Source organism: Tiliqua scincoides, chromosome 1 (genome assembly GCF_035046505.1).
Source record: "Tiliqua scincoides isolate rTilSci1 chromosome 1, rTilSci1.hap2, whole genome shotgun sequence".
Classification (NCBI taxonomy): domain Eukaryota; kingdom Metazoa; phylum Chordata; class Lepidosauria; order Squamata; family Scincidae; genus Tiliqua; species Tiliqua scincoides.
This window is the reverse complement of record NC_089821.1, coordinates 209,928,154-209,948,180: the sequence shown is the minus strand read 5'-3', so window position 1 is coordinate 209,948,180 and position 20,027 is coordinate 209,928,154. Positions and strand designations below refer to the sequence as shown.

General features: G+C 42.2%; 2 pseudogenes; one reads left to right on the top strand and one right to left on the bottom strand.

Annotated features, from left to right (window-relative positions):
* Nucleotides 1-254: 254 nt before the first annotated feature.
* Nucleotides 255-374, bottom strand: LOC136637324 (5S ribosomal RNA; annotated as a pseudogene).
* A 2,785-nt stretch (nucleotides 375-3,159) lies between these two features.
* Nucleotides 3,160-3,279, top strand: LOC136637786 (5S ribosomal RNA; annotated as a pseudogene).
* The last annotated feature ends 16,748 nt before the right edge of the window (nucleotides 3,280-20,027 follow it).

The following is a 20,027-nucleotide window of genomic DNA, read 5'->3' as shown; positions in this document are numbered from 1 at the left end:
AGGAAAGTGGAAGCAGTGAAAGACTGGGGAAGAATATGCAATGATTTATTATGCAGACCTGCTTAGGCTTAAATAGAGTGCACTGTGTGGACATCTGCATTTAACCTCTGTGTGTCAGGCCTGGTTTATACGTGACACAAACACTTGTTCAGTGTGATGTTTAAAGTATTTTGCCGCTGGATACCTGTGTGTGCAATATTAACGCACCAGTTCAGGATGGTTGGCAACCTTCAGTCTCGAAAGACTATGGTATAAGCCTACAGCAACCAGTATACCCAGGCGGTCTCCCATCCAAGTACTAATCAGGCCTAACCCTGCTTAGCTTCTGAGATCAGATGAGATCGGGCATGTGCAGGGTAACAGTTGCTGTTACCATATGCTGTTACCTCCATATCTACTTTACCCAGGCTTCACGCACTAGAGAGGACACTCTGTTCCAGAACCACCATCCAGAGTGCGATACCATAGTCTTCCGAGACTGAAGGATGCCAACAACAAAGTTCATGATGCTCCCCAGCATAGTGTAAAGCCATGGTTACAATGTGATTCCAAGCACATGGCATTCTATATGAATAATGCTTTTTTTTAAAAAACTTGCCTGCCATCGTGTCTAAGTGAGGCTCTAGTCTAATATATATTTTATAAGTACTCTGCAAATGACTGCTTGCAAGACATTAAAGGAGGTTAAATGACGTTAAAGAATCTGTTGTAAAAATATTAATACAAAAGTCTACTTCAATGAGATCTGGCTCTCTCAATTCCTTCGTTGTGTCATATTAATAGGTATTTAAAATGCGAATGTTAAATGAAATGAATTCAAGTGAAAAATCTAGCTGTTTGAACACCATTAAAGCACAAGCTGGGGATGTTTTTCATCTGAGCAACAGACAGAACTTACATTGTATAAAAAGAAATATCCAACATTTCTGTAGCCCGTATCTTATGATTTATCAATAATTTCAGGATGTGCAAAGTGCAGCAAAAAGACTTAGGTCAGCGCTGTCACTAGGAAATGAATAATATCAAGAGGAGCTATGAAAACAGGTTCTCTTCAAAAAGAAGCAGATATCCTGCTTTTGAAGTATTCTTTCAAGTGAAAGTTACCAAAGTAAAACCTGCTTGGCTTCCTCCTAGGCTGGGCCCCTGCTGAACTGGGCCAAGGACCATCTATTCCAGCTTCCTTTATCTCACAGTGGCCCACCAGGTAACTCTCAAGGTGCAGCATTCAAGACAAGATACCTGTGTAATGGCCAAGAGTAGCCTGGGCTACATATACAGCAAAATGAGGTGGCAATAATGCAAGAGGGGAATGACACTCCTCACGCTCTCTACTGTAAAAGACAAATTTTCCCTGCTAGTTAAGAACAACCCTAGGGCAGCAAACCTGGCTAACCTGTGCTGGTTGTCTACCTGCCAATAGTTCTTAACACAAGGGACCATTAAAAAGTTGCAACTCTTTTGTCTGAAGTGGTACAATCCACAGTTGTATCACTTCTGCCTACCACCTCACGCTGCTGCAGTGGTAGACACGGCTAGAAGGAGCCAGGAGCCAGAAACTCCTCAAGTCAAATTTCATCTTAACCACAAACTCTTGACTGGTGGATAAAATAAGCAGTTGCTCTAGTTTCCATAGAGCATGAGTCTTCACATAAGAGGGATGTCACCCAATCAAAGGCAGGTTGTGCAAACAAAGTCACCACCATTTTTGTCTGAACAGAGGCTTAAAGTAGAGCTGCTACTCAGTTTAAGAAAACGAAGTCAATTAATCATGTGAGTTTAAATCGATTAAATCTGCATATATTGGCATATAAGAAAAACAATAGTTCTAGCTAAAAAACATACTTCCGTTCCTTTCGATGACATATGTCCATACCCCCTCCTCCTTCATTCTCAGGAGGGAACGCCTCTAGAGCAGGCACTTGCCGTCTGCCGTTTTTGTAAGGACCTTATTTCTAAAAAATTAAATTAAAATTTGTTGCCTCATTCCATGTGCCATTAATCAAGGGCACCTTTCTCACTGATAAAAATCTTTTTACATCCATCAGTCTATCTGTCAACCAAAAGTTGCCGCTCTAGTTTTAAGAGGAAAAAAATAGGGTTTACTGCTGCTACTGTACTGTTCAAAATTCTCTCTATGTTCCAATTGGAACTAGGCCTGTACCAAGACAGACCCATCTAATCTGTGTCCTTTGACGCATGAATAGCCTAGCTGATCCACCAAAGCCTAGCTGATCCAACCGAGTTTTCTTATTTAGTGACATATTACATTAAGGGTGCAATCTTAACCAGCTTTCCAGCATTGAGGTAAGGGCAATGCAGCTCCAAGGTAAGTAACAAACATTCTCTTACCTTGAGGAGGCCTCTGTGACTGATACCCAACTGCATTGGCACAGCTATACCAGTGCTGGAAAGTTGGTTAGGATTTGGGCCTAAGTGAGTTGAATAAAGTGGGGTCATTCAGACAGTGGCTTCCTGCACATTTGCACTAAACCAGGAAATTTTGGATTCAGCTGGGTGCTCAAGGGGATGAGGAAAGGGGGGGAATACATAGGCAAGCATCTCATTTGTGGTCCAACCACCAAGTCTAGTCAGGTTTCACTATGGAAGAGCTGGATTCAGATTCCAACCCAGCAGTGACCAGACAGGGTGATTCTTAGGGAATTCAGAGGAAGCAGGTCAGGCTGTGGTCTGGAGAGCAGGAGTTGTGAACTGAAAGGTCACAACTCGAAACCACTCCAAGATTCAGAACTGGAGCCAAGAATTGAGGGCTGTCAGATACAAGGACAATTTGCTTAGGCAACGGAGCTCTTAGATATTCCCTAGACTTGACTTGACTATCTCCCCGCCTGCCGCACTGCTGATGAATGGACACATTAAAAAGTCAAACATTTTGGTCTGGAGCTAGGCAATCCAACATTATCTCTCATCCCATGTTTGCAGTTGTGAATAAGCTCAAAGGAACATAAGGGCCTTGATGATGAGGACTGGTCTTTCACCAAGATGTGGTCATCTGGACATCAGGCAGCGCAATCCTTTTTTCACTAGTGCTGGTGCAGCAGCCACTGTGCCAAGTGGTGCAGGAACAGGCAGAGGGAGCATTTCTGGGGGGAGGCCTCCACCGTATCCTATCTTCCTGGACCTAGAAAACCTGAACAGGGCTTCTATAGCAACTGTTACCCTGCACATGCCTAATCTCGTCTGATCTTGGAAGCTAAGCAAGGTCAGGCCTGGTTAGTATTTGGATGGGAGACCGCTTGGGAATACCTGGTGCTGTCGGCTTATACCATAGTCTTTCGAGACTGAAGGTTGCCAACCAAATAAATAGTTGCACATGAGTAGACTGGGTAGGCTGGAGTAAGAAGGAAAAATATCCCCTAACCTAGAGAAGACCTCCAGCCTGCTCCTAACCTGCACTGGATATGGTGTAGGCCACTTGGCCCAGCTGTATCAGCATTGGTTAGGACTGGGCTGTAACTTAGGAGGGATCCTTGGTTGTTGGACTTGGGCTTGTTGTCAGCATCTGGATACCTTTCACCTGTTGTCTATGCTTCTGGACACCTGGACCCCTTCCAACTGGGGTGATCTGGGTCACGACACACTGCTTCACAAGGTGCCTTATGAAAATGGTTGCTTCTCAACCTTTGATCTCTTTCTCTCCCAAACCTACTGTAGAAGGTTGTAAACGTTCTTTGCACACCAAACTGTAAAGCATATTTCACATGCTAAAATTGTTGCTCTTCCTTTGTGGATGATGAACATTTTTAGTACTCATCAGTTAAGGTCAGAGAGGAAGTCAATTACTTATTTTATATATATATATTAAACATTGGATGAAGGAATCCACTTCCTGGCAAGTCTATCAGACAAAAGAAAAACTGGCAGCCATTCCTGCCTTACATAATACAGAATTCTTTGTACAACCATTGTGGAACTATTTATTTTAAAAATGTGAGAATCTGTTCTCGGCCTTTGCAAGCAGATTCAAAATGAAATATTTTGATGCAGAAACCTCTTGATAGCCAGTGAGAAGAGTTTTGGTAGTGTAATTCTATGTATGTCTACTCAGAAGCTCCATTGAATTTAATGATAGTGAAGTTTGCATGCATAGGATTGCAGCCTAACAGCACAATCCTAAACATGTTTACCCAGAAGCAAGTCTAATTGTCTTCAATTGGGCTTTCTCCCATGTACGTGTGCTTTGGACTGCAGCCTACATGAGGCAACATTTTACTAAGACTTTGAATTCCCCCATGAACTGCTGATTCCCAAGCCAGACTGTCTGTTCTAGACACGAGAGGATTATTTTCCAAAAATTTTAATGTGAAGATAAAACAAAACATTACTAGGCAATGGTTCTATTACTTATTCAAACAGAATAGTACATGAGTGGCTAATGGTGATTTGTAAATATTGTGAAATAGAGTTAAGAGGCACAAACAGAGCTTTGGATAAATATGTTTTGCTTCTATCTCATTTAAATTAAGACACATAATTACTGCATGCTCCATGCTTTTTAAAAGTCCACATACTTAACTGACTATATTTTGGTCACTAATGCATGAAACTGACATCCACATGACAGATAACCCAAGGTTTCACTGACCTTGGCAGCATTCTAGAGTACTCAGTTGAGGTAAGCATGAAATGTTCTTGAACAATTGCCTCGGGCACTGTACATACTTTCTTTAACAGCAAGGAATAGCATCTTCTTGTTCCTTCTCTTAGTCTTCAACAGGCACTTTTTCTAACTCAGGGGAAAATGCCTCGCTTTAGTTTTCTAATTATTTTTTTTTTGCAGGGTATGAAAAGTATTTAACAATTGTTCTGCAGATGTTGCATCTCCACTTCTGCCTTAGGTGATTATACTGTTTAAAAGTTGAAAACAAGCATGCTAATCACAGCAATCGCATGCCAAACAACACAGCTTTCAAGTCACCTCATGTCAGTCATGCACATTGTTTTCAGTGAAGGCAGTTCACATGTTCAGCTGCTAACAACTGGTGAAGAGACAGCAAATAATGTACACGCATGTGTGAATTTGCTGAAGTCAGACAGTTGGTTACTTTTTCTCCATGTCAATGAATACAATCACTGGTAACTGGATAGTATGAATGCAACAAAAGCAAAGGCAGAATTTGAATTTCCTGAAATTTATAACATACTAGTAAGGAACAAAGATATGAAGCAAAAATGTACTGTATTTAAAAGTTTGTACAAATATGCCAACAGTATGTTTAAGAGCATCTCGGAATTTGGACTGAAGCTGTGATGGATCTATTCAGAAGACGTTCTGTCACAGATCACTATAGGGACCATACTGCCTTTCCATGTGAGAGTCATAGCACTTGACTGTATTTTCAGGAGAGGGCTTATTTTTCTTGCCTTGATATGTAAACACCAAATGGTTCCACACTATTCAGAGTGTGAAAGAGAAACAAACTTGGGGTTTTAGAGGTAGGGGTGTCATCGGCTGCTCTTTTACTACTGTCCACTCCTCCAAGTTATGGCGTCAAATAAGGCAGTGGTCGTCAACCTTTTTGTGCCACGACCCCCAAAAACAAATAAATATAGAATGAGACAGGGGACTCGTCGCTGATTGCACCCCCTTCTGTTCAAAGCGTATGGGTTGTATTTGTGCACCTCACATGGCAGCAGCACTTTTTGAACGACTCTGGTGGGGCGGTTCTGTCTCACCTAGCGCCACCCCCACACCACACATCCCTGGTGCAGATAGCAGGATAGCACTGTTGCTCCTTCACTTCTGGAAGGCAGCTTCAAATTTGCAGGTTAGGAGATAACAGCCTTTCCCTTCTAAAACCCCTCAGAAACCAGGTTCAGAGGTGAATTGGGGGGATTGAAGAAATGACTTCAGAAAATGCTTTCAGAAAAGTGAAACACCACAGAAAGAGTTATGAAAAAAGTAAGAAGGATTTTCTTGGTGTAAATACTAACTGCTGACAGGTACTTCTCCAATTATATCAAAATAGTTTTAAATAAATAGTTATTCCCTACTACCCTTTCTTCTCTTTTACTGAAAATAAATTATGTGCCTGCGTTCATATAAGAACAAGATTGTGATTATTCACTGAAATGATACATTTCCTATACTTTTAAAATTACGTTTGTTTTTTGTTTTTTTTAAATTATTTATGTATTTAAAGAATTCATACCCTGCCTTTCTTCCACCTGCAAGTTGTTTTAACCAAACAACTTATTTATGACCAAATGTATGTTGGTCATTGACCTGGTCTGCATGAAAACAACACAATCATATCTGAGGCTTATACACCTGTCTTTTGGATATGCAGAATTTTGATGGCTGCTTAAAATACTTGATTATTTTTTTAATTTCAAAGGACAGATATGACCCTTACCTTATTCAAACCATAATGAGACAAAAATAAAGGTCAATTTACTAATTAATGTAGTGGCATAGTTGCTGCTACAAAACTGCTTCACCAAGGTTGGCTCTCAAGATTCTCTAAAAATGCATGACAGTTCCTGCTGGGGGGTGGGGAGGTTCAACACATTACACCCTGTTACCAGAACAGACTAGGGCCCGATCCTATCCAACTTTCCAGTGCCAATGCAGTGCCATGGCAATGGGGCATGTGCTGCATCCTACAGTGGGGAGGCAGTCACAGAGGCCTCCTCAAGGTAAGGGAATGCTTGTTTCCTTACCTCAGCGCTGCATTGCAACTACATCAGCACTGGAAAGTTGGAAAGGATTAGGTCCTAAGAGTTCGCATGTAAATTGGCTCCTGACTTTGATGTCTCTCACCACTACATGTGATGAGCTAGCCTTTCATACTACCAATGCAAATCAGATTTGCGTAACAGCTCATGATAAACTAGAAGCCATCTAAATTATTATTACATGGATACCCTCCCTTTGAAAAGTTCATAGTCACATACTTAAGATACCCCCTTTTATCTTTAAAACAACCCTGGGATTTGGATGAAAGATTATGACTGGTCCAACATCACCCACTAAATGACATGGCTAAGGAGATATTTGAACCCAGGCCTACCTGCTCCTTGTCCAACACTCAGCCACCCCACTTTGAGTACTAGCTGTAGACCGGGGTGTCAGACATAAGGCCTGTGGACCTGATGTGGCCCCAGGAAGCAATTTATCCAGCCCCATTATAACTGGGCTTTCTAAAATCTTGAGATTATGAACAAGATTTGCACATGTTCTCTTCTGTCATTTGCAGCTAATGAGTTTCTATGTGAGAACAAAGTGCTTTTCTAGCCATCATCTGCTAAATGACATCACTTATTGCGTCCTCAGCAGGCACTATGAACACTATTAGACCCATTATATTAAAGAATTTGACACCACTGCTCTAGAATGTTAATTCCACTTCTTATGCTGAGAAATATGGTTGTTCCTGAAAACCATTTCAGGGGGAGGGGGCTGCTATACCTTGCGTGTCCCAATACACCACCAATAACCCCCAGAAAGATCCAATGCTGGTAGAAACCTTTTTACACAAAAGGGCCAACCCCTGTGGTAAGCTTCTGAAACAAAGCATATGTGCCACCCCTGCTAGACCAAAGCAGTTAATAGGCAGCCACAACTCCACCACATAGCAAAGTATTCTTGTTCCTTTATCCTCTCTTCACATAACTATTTGAACTTTGATTCCTCAAGTCTCTCCATTATCAACAATTTAAGTATTTTGTACATCATGGCCATAAAATACTGTCCCCATTGAGGTCAACAGGACACTCAAGAGCTTGTTCACATCAACGTTAGCAGTGGGCGGTAAGGTAAAGTGCCTCATTAGCATCTCATTACATCCCTGCTGCCGCAAGAGATTGTGTGACTGGAGAAACTGTAGTTTAATTTCATAATTGCTTGCAAGTGAAAGAATAACTCTTGCTCACTTGTGGAATTATTTGCTGTGGAGTAAATTGATCCACCACACATTACACTTTCAAACGTAATCATCAGCAGCATAAAAGAGTGCCTCATTTATTTACTCAGAGCAAAATATCTGAGCAGATAAATTAGGTATTGTCAATATTTGTGCCAATAAGTACACACAACTTTCTTCTAATAGAGATTTCAGAGAACTACCAGTTGTTTTTTTTAAATTCCAGATCGCCATCTGTAACATTAATATAGTAGTTCTGTGACTACAACCAGAAGCTTCCCATTCCAGACCATACAGAATAAATTACAATATCATACATACAGCCTTAATGCTATGGCATCACTACGGTTGGTGTAGTCCCATTAACTTTATTTACTTTTTAAAATATATAGCGGTACAGGTCACCTAATAGATCAGTAACTAGCAAAAAACCAGCAGCATATTTGATGACATACAACTTAATAAGAGTTCTAGTATTGGCTATGATACATGAAAATGAAAGTGGACTGATACTAACACCTTATTGGTTTCCTGCTGTGTCATAATACCACCTTATTGGCTCTCAGAATAGTTTCATTAGTCAGTTTTGACTTAAGCAAATCCACTTTTTGTTACATCAGGCAGTTGTGTTTTCCTTTTATGGCTTTTTGGAGAAGAGCTATAACATTTGATAGAATACAGATATCTCAATGTGGTTTGTTGCATTCTGTATTAAATTATGCATCAAATGAAATATAACAGTGGTTCCCAAACTGGTGGGTTTTTAACCTACCATAGAAACCAGAAAAGGGCCATTCTCCTTTAAGGGGAATGACCTAGAAATCAGCAGCAACAAGATCGGGATTATTATGCTGCCACTGGGAAGGAAATGGGGTTTTAAACTTACCTGGGGGCCATGAAGGCCCTCTGGAGGGTCTGGGAAGCCTGTGCACCCCTCTGCAGCCCTCCTGGGAGCTTCAAAGTCCTGTAAAAAAGAAAAAACAAATTCTGGTTTCATGATGGAAACAGGAAGTATTGCTTTTTCTTTGAACTTCAAAGCTCCCGGAATGGCTGCAGAGGCTCCCCAGACCCTCCAAAGAGCTTCAATTACCCCCAGGTAAGTTTTAAAAACCCTTCCCTTGGCGGTGGCAGCACAATCATACTGATGCTGCCCCCTCCCTCACAAAAACTTACAGAGGGACTTTGGGAATCACTGATATATATTATGGTATTATTCAAAAATATTAAGATTTTCAGAATTTTTGCAGTAATTGTGTCACACACACCCAAGTACATCACCCACTATGGTCTGCACCCCATTGACCTACAACTATGTTTTGTGTTATGTATGCAAGTTATGCAGGATCAAAATCCTGCATAACTGATTGGCCCAGACTTACGGCTGGCCAATCGGGTGATGAATTGAAATCCTACCGTGGGATTGGCCCTCTAGTTAAGGTTTCAACTGCACCAATCATGGGGAGTCTGGGCGAAGTTAAAGAGTATAAAAGCCAGGGGTGTTTGCCTTGTGTCAGATTCATTGCCAGGTTCTGTTCTGAAGATGGAATAAATGTATTGAGCTTTATCAATATGCCTTCCTATATTCCCAAGGACCCACAATGCACTCCATTGACCTACAACTATGTTTTGAATATGGATACACTGAGGCTGCAATCTGCAAACCATTCAAAGTAAACCCTCTATTTTAATAAGACTACTCTGCAGCAAATGGCTTTAGTGTTTAGAATTTAGGTAGGATATAAAATAATCTGGTGTCCATATTAGACTGAAAATGCAAAAATGTATCAAAGTAGATGATATTTGTTTTCAAAGTTAACTCTACCTTTTCTGCATGGTAAAGTCCCACTTTTTTTCCCATCCATTCATGATGAAAAATACAATCACTTTTTGGATTGCAGGAAAATAAATCAAATATTTCAAAGTTAGAAACCCTCTAGTCACTCAGAAAAGTTGTCATTATCTTTTTCCTTTTGTCCTTCATAAATCATATGTTCCTTGTGGGGCTTTAAAAAAAACTAAAAGAAAAAATCTCTAGAAAAAATTGAAGAAAAGAAGAGTTGAAAAAGAAGCAGAACATTTTTTTTTAAATGTTAGCATTAGAGGATAAATTACAGTGAAAGCTTTTTCCCCCCCCACCACATGTCTTTATTTTATTCAATACAAAACTGTGTTGTTGTTTTTTAATTTTATCTACTCTACATAGTAGTTATACATTTTAAGCAAGGCTCCCAAGCTATGGGATGACATTTTTTAAAATGTAGATTTGAAATGCATCAATGAAATTAACTTGAAAAAAAAACCCTTTACAACAATTAAAGGAGGTGCCTGTGTGGATTCAAAACTACTTTGGGGATAAACTTACTACACTTAGAAGTTAGTAACAGCACAATCCTATGCATGTCTACTCAAAAGGAAGTCTCATTGTGTTTAGTGGGGTGTACTCCCAGGAAAGTGAGTAAGGACTGCAACCTATGAATCGAATGATGTTTTGATACCTGTGATGGGGCTATGAAAATATTATTTTTAATGGTTGGGATGATCAGGGACAGAGAAGAGGTTTAGCCCCACCTCAATAGTATTCCCAATTGTTCAAATTTCTTCATACATGTGAATGTTTGTCTTTCAGTCCTATGGGAAAAGTAAAGTACTCCACATGGAGACAATGGCCCAGAATGCACTATGACTAACCTTGGATTCACATGTTCTCTAGTCAACTTCCTTCCTCCTCTGTATTCAATAGAAAAGTCAATTCACAATTTGATATCCTAGTTCAGTGTTTCCCAAACTGTGAGTTGGGACCCACCTGTGGGTCACAAGTTGAATTTTGGTGGGTGGTGAAATGTTTCTGAAATATTTTTAACTTTGCCAGCACCCTTGTCCAGTTTGCAGAAGAAAATTGCAGCAGCACACAATTGGGATGGAGTGACCGCTTTCATGACTGGAATGCTAACTTGTGGTATGAAGTAATCTTCATGCCCCAAATTAAAATGTCACATTTTCCAATTTTCTCTAGTAATTAGCATGCCATAGATCATGTCTGAATGCAGTTTCAGTCTTTTGTTTGGCCTGGAAGTCCATACGTGCATATCTTGTTCTCTTGTTCAGCCATCTGGGTACCCTGGAATGACTGCAAAGGTTTGGGGGAACAGTCCTTGAACTCAGTTTCTAGGGTGAGTATCGCAAATGTCTACATACAGACTCGTAAGGTCTCCAGCAGCCTTGGAGCACAGGACCCTGATTATTATTAATAATTTATTAATTATTACTAAAATATTATTTTTCTGAATCTCTTTTCTTAACCTAGTAAAGGTATATGGGTCATGATAGACTGTCGTTTTTAAAAGTGCTAAGAAGTTTTGGGAACCACTGAGCTAGACACCTCCTAACTCAGCGATTTTCAGCCTCTTTCACTTCACAGCACACTGACAAATTGTCAAGGTGCGCCATCAGTCTTCTGACAACTGACAAGGCACATCAGGCCGCTGGTGGGAGACTCACATCCCTCAATGGCTCTATTAATAACTGATATTTATTTAATAAATAAATACATTTGCCAAACTCCCACGGCACACCTGTGGGCCACTCATGGCACACTGGTTGAAAATCGCTGTAGGGTGGCTGAAGGTGTGAATCTTCCTTCTCCCCTTCAATACTTATGGAGCCAGTGTTAAAGGGCACCACATTAAGAGCGTGTGAATGCAGATCCACTGTCAGGATCAAGAATGAAAGGGTCACATCCACACACTTTCCATTGCACGCCTCTCTCTCTCTGGTGAGCACGACCTGTACTGTCCTCTCCTCCCCCTGCCAGCAGTTCCTGGAGCGCGCTTCCAACTTTCCACTGTTTGCCTAGAAGCCACCTCCTGGAGCATGGCCAGTTCTTTGGAAGGAGGCGAGGTGATCTTCCCAAGTTGCCACCCCTGCCTAGAGCCCCACTTGGACTGCCGCTTCCTGCCCCCTGGATGTGCCCTCCGCTCCCTCCTCTGCACTGCACCGCTCGCCTCCTGCTGCCACGAGGGAAGGGAGGCTGCTGCTGGTGCAACAGGGAACAGCTGCTGCTACTGTTGCACTAGTCCAGGGCAGCAGGGGGGGGAAAAAGGGCGGGAGGTCACGGTTGGTTGGTTAGTCATTCTTTCTATCCCCCCGCCTTCTCAGAGGAGAAGGTGAGGTTTCGAAAGGAAAAGAAAAGCGCGCACAGCATGGCCGCTTGGGCAGCTGGAAAGGCTGAGATCATGAGTCCAGGGAAGGGAGGGGCTGGGGCAGGCAGCAGCCACCTCTGGGTTGGGGAGCTTCAGCAGCAGCAGGAAAAAGGCCTTGAAGGGGCTGCCTTACATGTGGGGGCATGGGCAAGGAGAAAAGGAAGAGGCAGCCTATGAAGGGTGACCAGATCCTATGGGGCAGTGGTTCTCACACATTTAGCACTGGGACCCACTTTTTAGAATGAGAATCTGTCAGGACCCTTCGGAAGTGATGTCATGACCGGAAGTGACATCATCAAGCAGGCAAATTTTTTTTAACTCTCCTAGGCCGCAATCCTACCCAGGAGTAAGTCTCATTGACTGTCATTGTTAAAAACATATACATAGTCAGCTGTTAAAAGTACATGTCTATAACACTTCCCCTAATGCGGTCAAATACCAGGGGAGCACCAAGTCTAATATATTAAAAATATATGAACCAAAGAAGCGCCTTTGGGGTCTTGGTGGCAGCAAACAGTTCTGTCAGCTTAGAATGCTAAAAGACAGCCTGGCTGCATTGAACATTTGTGTTTTAAGCCAATTATTTAAGCCCTGACTCTGAAAATAACTTTATACAGTAGGGTTATTTTACACATTATTAATATGCAACCGAAATGTGCACTCTGTCCTTTGTCGGTAAACTCAAATGGAGAGGAATGCAAATATCAAACACTATATGTGAAAACAGTCTCATTATGAGGGTCAAGCTGGACAGTTCACATGGGTCAATTTAACACTGTCCTGATGGACTAAAGCCGTTGCCAGAGAGGTGACCAGGATCAGAGAGGTTTGGGACAAGGCTTGTTTTTACTTCTATTTTCCCTCCACCTCAACAGTTTCTCCCTGCACCCCTCAAATGGAGATAGTTACTTGGAGCAATTTGGAGTGAGAAGACTGCAGGGAGAAAAAGGGTTAAGTACCCCACCTCTTATCCTCAATTATCCTTCCAGAATGGACTTTTCCTATTTAAAATTCTGTAGTAGGTGAAAGGTTAACATGCATCTGCATCTAACATCCAGCTTGATTTAATGCCTAATTTTGCCAGCATTTACCATGAGGCAGAACCACTTTCATCTCAAGTTTATTATGCATCAAGCAACAATTAGAAAGAGCATCTGAATATGTCACATAAATACAACTCAACTTAATAAGATCAGGGATTAGAGATGAGAATTTCCAGAGGAGCATATTTATTCAGAAATTAGACCACTGATTTGAACGCAACTTGGGGAGTTGGATCTGAACAGGCCTGCGCTGGTCCAGCACCGGCATGCAGTGTTGCAAAAGTGCCATAAGGCACACCTGTGACACTTACCGCTGGGCTGGTGCTGGCTCAGCACAAGCCCACACTGAGCCAGCGCTGGGTGAAGGATGGACGAAAGCCGCCTAGAGCTCTGGGAGAGCACTGCGTGGCAGAGTAGTGATTTGGGACGGGGGAAGAGGCGTTCTGGGGTAAGGGGAGGGCAGAGGGAAGTGTGGGCAGGGGAGGGAGGGAGCAGAAATGGTGGCAGGCTCTGCCACTATATCCTAACCCCCCTCCCAATCTGGGAGACCCGGTTGGGCTGTCTGGGCATTACACAGGGTAAGGGAACTTAAGCACCCAAACTTAAACACCCAAGAAGATCTGGTGCTGTTTCCCAGCCCAGCTGGATGCAGCAGTTGCCATTTCGGCATCGCTGCAATCCTGGCCACTGGGAAGCACAGGATTGGGCTGCCCTTCTCATTTAAGAATAAGTGGAACATATATAATTCTAATGGTGAGCGCCTTGAGGAACTCACTTGTTCATTTGTTGGCTGGATCCTGGTGGTGTCTTAAGGCCATTTTGCTCTCACTGTCTCAATTATTCAACTGTAAAATATATATATTTTTAAATAAGACAAGGTACTGATTTTCAATTGAATGAATGCCATTGTTGTGCTGTTTTCAAAAAAGAAGACTGATATAAGGAACATAAGAACAGCCCCACTGGATCAGGCCATAGGCCCATCTAGTCCAGCTTCCTGTATCTCACAGCGGCCCACCAAATGCCCCAGGGAGCACACCAGATAACAAGAGACCTCATCCTGGTGCACTCCCCTACATCTGGCATTCTGACTTAACCCATTCCTAAAATCAGGAGGTTGCGCATACACATCATGGCTTGTACCCCATAATGGATTTTTCCTCCAGAAACTCGTCCAATCCCCTTTTAAAGGTGTCTAGGCTAGACGCCAGCACCACATCCTGTGGCAAGGAGTTCCACAGACCGACCACACGCTGAGTAAAGAAATATTTTCTTTTGTCTGTCCTAATCCGCCCAACACTCAATTTTAGTGGATGTCCCCTGGTTCTGGTATTATGTGAGAGTGTAAAGAGCATCTCCCTATCCACTCTGTCCATCCCCTGCATAATTTTGTATGTCTCAATCATGTCCCCCCTCAAGCGTCTCTTTTCTAGGCTGAAGAGGCCCAAACGCCGTAGCCTTTCCTCATAAGGAAGGTGCCCCAGCCCCGTAATCATCTTAGTCGCTCTCTTTTGCACCTTTTCCATTTCCACTATGTCTTTTTTGAGATGCGGCGACCAGAACTGGACACAATACTCCAGGTGTGGCCTTACCATAGATTTGTACAACGGCATTATAATACTAACCGTTTTGTTCTCAATACCCTTCCTAATGATCCCAAGCATAGAATTGGCCTTCTTCACTGCCGCCACATATTGGGTCGACACTTTCATCGACCTGTCCACCACCACCCCAAGATCTCTCTCCTGATCTGTCACAGACAGCTCAGAACCCATCAGCCTATATCTAAAGTTTTGATTTTTTGCCCCAATGTGCATGACTTTACACTTACTGACATTGAAGCGCATCTGCCATTTTGCTGCCCATTCTGCCAGTCTGGAGAGATCCTTCTGGAGCTCCTCACAATCACTTCTGGTCTTTACCACTCGGAAAAGTTTGGTGTCATCTGCAAACTTTGCCACTTCACTGCTCAACCCTGTCTCCAGGTCATTTATGAAGAGGTTGAAAAGCACCGGTCCCAGGACAGATCCTTGGGGCACACCGCTTTTCACCTCTCTCCATTGTGAAAATTGCCCATTGACACCCACTCTCTGCTTCCTGGCCTCCAACCAGTTCTCAATCCACGAGAGGACCTGTCCTCTAATTCCCTGACTGTGGAGTTTTTTCAGTAGCCTTTGGTGAGGGACCGTGTCAAACGCCTTCTGAAAGTCCAGATATATAATGTCCACGGGTTCTCCCGCATCCACATGCCTGTTGACCTTTTCAAAGAATTCTATAAGGTTTGTGAGGCAAGACTTACCCTTACAGAAGCCATGCTGACTCTCCCTCAGCAAGGCCTGTTCGTCTATGTGTTTTGAGATCCTATCTTTGATGAGGCATTCCACCATCTTACCCGGTATAGATGTTAGGCTGACCAGCCTATAGTTTCCCGGGTCCCCCCTCTTTCCCTTTTTAAAAATAGGCGTGACATTTGCTATCCTCCAATCTTCTGGCACCGTGGCCGTTTTGAGGGACAAGTTGCATACCTTAGTCAAGAGATCTGCAACTTCATTCTTCAATTCCTTAATAACCCTTGGGTGGATGCCATCAGGGCCCGGTGACTTATTGATCTTTAATTTATCAATGAGGTCTGAAACATCTTCTCTTTTAACCTCTATCTAAGGAAGGGGCAATCAACAATCAGCATTTAATTCACTGCATGTCTGTCATGTCTTTTCCAAATGTGTGAGCCTAAGCCTAGTCTTAGGCTGACAGAGAAATACAATGACCCCTCCTTGGTACATCTGTGTGTCCTCTAAAATGTGTACAAAACGACAGCCTTAGGACTCAATCCTAGCCAACATTCTAGCACTAATGCAGCCGCAATGCTGCCCCAAGGTAAAGGAACAAACATTCCCTTATCTTGAGGGGGCCTCCTTGACTGCACATGCCCGTTGACATGGCTGCATCACTGCTGGAAAGTTGGATAGAATTAGGCCTTAGGCATATAACTGGGCTTTAAAATGTTAATCCTTAGACTATAGTTCTATGCACACTTACTTTAGAGTAAGCCCCATCAAATTCAATGGGATTTACTTCTGAATGAATAAGGTTGAGCTTCCCATTACAGCAGATGTCCAAACTTTTCGGCAGGAGGGCCACATCATCTCTCTGACACTGTGTCGGGGGCCGGGGGGAAAACAGTATTAATTTACATTTAAAATTGAAATGAATTTCCATAAATTTACATAAATGAATATATTAGAGATAAAGCTTATATGAATGAATTAAGGTCTTACGCAAGGCCAGCCTTTCCTTTGCTGCCACTGATGTTTCACAGATGTGAAACAGCAAGCAGTGGAGAGAGACTTCGTTCCGCAGCTCACAAAACAGGTCAAACAGTCGGCCCTCACCCTGAGAGCAGTCTCATCAGACCAGTGTGGGCTCCAGCAAGTCTCTGGTGGGCCAGAGGGTCATTGGAGACTGGGGGCTCCCCATGGGCCAGATTAGGGTCCAAGAGGGCCGCAAATGGTCCCTGGACCAGGGTTTGGGCACCCTTGCACTACAGTATCCTTAATGAGAAGTAAGTTCCATTGAAGTCAGCAGGCTTCATGTGAATATGCTTCATGTGACTCATGTGAATATGCTTATAATTAAAACAGAAGCGGTAGGAAAGATTATTTCAAGGAGGCTACAGTTTTGACAGTAAAGAGACAGGGAAAGGAGGAACATATGCAATATTAGAATGAAGCACATCATGGGAAGCAGTGGTAGTGTTTCTTAAAGGATGACCTTTATTCAAGCAGTTGGTTGGTAGGTACCACCTATTATGTCTAGACCAGTGGTTCCCAACTTTTTAGCACTGGGTGGGACCCACTTTTAAAAATGGCAATCTGTCAGGACCTACAAAGCTTAAAAGACTTAAAAGACTACAAGACTTAAAAAAGAAATTTCACTTTTCTAGTCACTCAAGTCTCTGTTTTAATCCATTTTGCTGTAGTGGGAGGGACTGCCTTCTGGAGCATTTGTTGAACTCCACGTTCATCTGATCAGGACCATTCTGGTGGCCTTCAATAAGAGCTGCAGCATGTTCACCTACCTGTGAGTAAACACACCCAAGGCTCTGTTTCACTTTTCATAGGGCTCAATAAATTTTCCTTGTCCACTTGAGGGGGGACGGACTTCCTTCTGGAGAGTTTGTTGGAGCCTGCTTTCATTGAAGCAAGATCATTCTGGTGGCATTGCATTCCCTTCGGTCTGCCCTTCAAAGGGGGACAAGGTACATTCACTTCCTTGCCAGTAAACTTACATGTGCTGCTCCTTTTGGTTTCCATTGGGCTCAATATATTTTCCTTGTCAGCTATCAGCTTATCAGTTTTACAACCCAACAAAAATCCTGTCGAAGCCCCCAGTTTGGGAACCACTGGTGCATTTTAAGACATTAATATTATAAGCATTAGGGAGATAAATGATAGCTTTGAAAATATTGGATAAGTTTGATTAACCTGGACAGTTTGCCTTCAATAAAAAAAAAGACAAGAGGAGACAAAAAATTAGGGTAGTGTGCTCTATTGAGAGTATTTCAAGTGCAGTTTGCTGCTCTCTAGAACAAGCAGAGCTAATCTACCACCCCTCACTGAGGAGGGATAAATTAAAACACTGGTTCATCTCTTAATGTTTGCTTCCAGGCATGAGCAAAAATTGATCACATGAGTAGTTCTTGTAGTTAAATTTTAAATGGTGAAGCTCATCTTTTCCTACTTCTTAATTGAATAACACTTGTGCACATTAGCTCTGGGATACATCTACAATTAATTCATACTCACCAAAACCCACTTTGTATGCAGTATGGAAGTTTTGATAAATGATGTGAAAGTGATTCATGATCTTTCTTTCCAGGCTTTGGAGCGTCATACGGAGGGGAAACTCATGCATCTCTCAATACAGGTTCAGCTTATCTATGCACATGAGACTCCAAGATGTGCAAAGTCACTTGCACATTTTTTTTTGTTCATGCTTTCATATACATGCCAAGTTCATGGTCTAAAATATGGGTATGTGTCACGTGGGTTGCATGTCACTTTGCGTTTTGAGGAGAGCACAAATGTACCATTTTAGAGCTGTGAAACCTCTCTGAATTCAGTGCAAATGTATCTATCACTCTCTAGGGCTGAGCTCAGAGGGGGGAAAAAAGAAAAAAACTAGTTCTGCAAGTTTCAAGCAGAAGTAGCTGTGTTTGGTGCTGATTAGTTCCAGCCTCTCATGATGTCAACAAAACCTGTCCCAGAGCAGCTTTGCACTTTAAAGAAAAATTCTAGTTTCAAATGAATATCACATAAACATTCAGATAACATTTTATAGGTAGACAACGCTTTTGACTAGTGTAGAAATGAAGAAGACTGAAAGCTGAGCCAGTCAATGCATTAGTTTGCACACTGATAATTTCAGTTGCAAAGCTGGGAGGAAAACAGGCTTACTCTGCAGCTCAGGGAAACACCTCTTTTTTTAAAAAAAAAAGTACATGTGTCTTCACCCTGACGCATCAACTTCACTGTGGATTAGGTGCCCAATAGCACAAACTTGTGAATGCCTACTGAGAATTATATTCCATTTCTTTCACTGGGACTGATTTCTAAGTGATTGTGTACAGGATCGCAGCCAAAGTCCCTCTCCATGCATCAAGCAGAGCCAGTGAGTCAGAAGCATGTGTCACTCTGCTTTTCTGTAATATATGAGCAAACTCTCAAGGATCTGGGTTTTCTGTTAGTTAGACCACTGTAAACAAAGACCATGATGAAGATGTTGTGAAGTGCAACTGACCTTTGGCACAATAAGAATCTGCTATGACATGGATATGGATTAAATTATGCTGCAACAATTTATAATGCTAGAAATAAAATATGAGTAAACAGAAATCTTCCTGTACATCCAATACACAACCTAAAAGTGGACCAAGCAGATCCGATCTTGTATGCTTCCTTCATAACCCACAACAAATATTATTATTATTATTATTATTATTATTATTATTATTATTATTATTATTATTATTATTATTATTAACTAGGTATTTATATACTGCCTTTCTGGTCATCGGATTACTCTGACTTTATTCAAGGCGGTTTACATAGGCAGGCATTTCTAAATCCCTCAAGGGGATTTTTACAAACATAGAGGTTCTGCCTTTCAAGAACCAACATTTCAGAATGGATCTTCCTGGTTTGGTCTCACTTCTGGCCTCCAGTTCTCCCACGCAGGCTGGCAAGCAGCTCCATCTCTCACATGGAGGCAGCCAAGACGCTTCTTGCTCACACCAAGAGCAGGTGGAATCACTCAGCTGGGCTTGTCAGCTGCTTCAAGGTCTCGCCATTCTCAGCCGTTCAGGGAGCTGCTGGTGTCCTCGAACTGGTGACCTTCTGATGTTATCTTCAGGCTAACAGAGGCTCTACCCTCTAGACCAGACCTCCTGCCCAAATGGAGTGATGTGAATAACCAGCTGGCCTCTGATTGTGGTGATTCATAATGTAGAATGGTGGCAGACGGGCAAATATTGTGCAGGCAGCCCAGCTACTCCCATATAATATAGCCTGGAGTAGTGGTTCCCAAACATTTTAGCACCAGGACTCACTTTTTAAACAACACTCAAGACTCACCTAGATTTACCAGACTTTTCAAAAAGATCTAGAAAGAAATAATATCTATCTATTTATAGGTAATAACAACCAGAAAAACACCTTCAAATATTTATCTACCTATATTTATACACACTTCCAAACTTCAGGAGCTCAGATACTTGCAGGGCAATTAGTAGCTGTCTTCCAAACAACAGGAGCTAAGCTCTTTGCAGGATAATTAGCAGCTTCAGTATTTGATTTTTGAATAGCCTCAGGGCCTGAGTCAATTAGTTATCTGATTTTTCCATC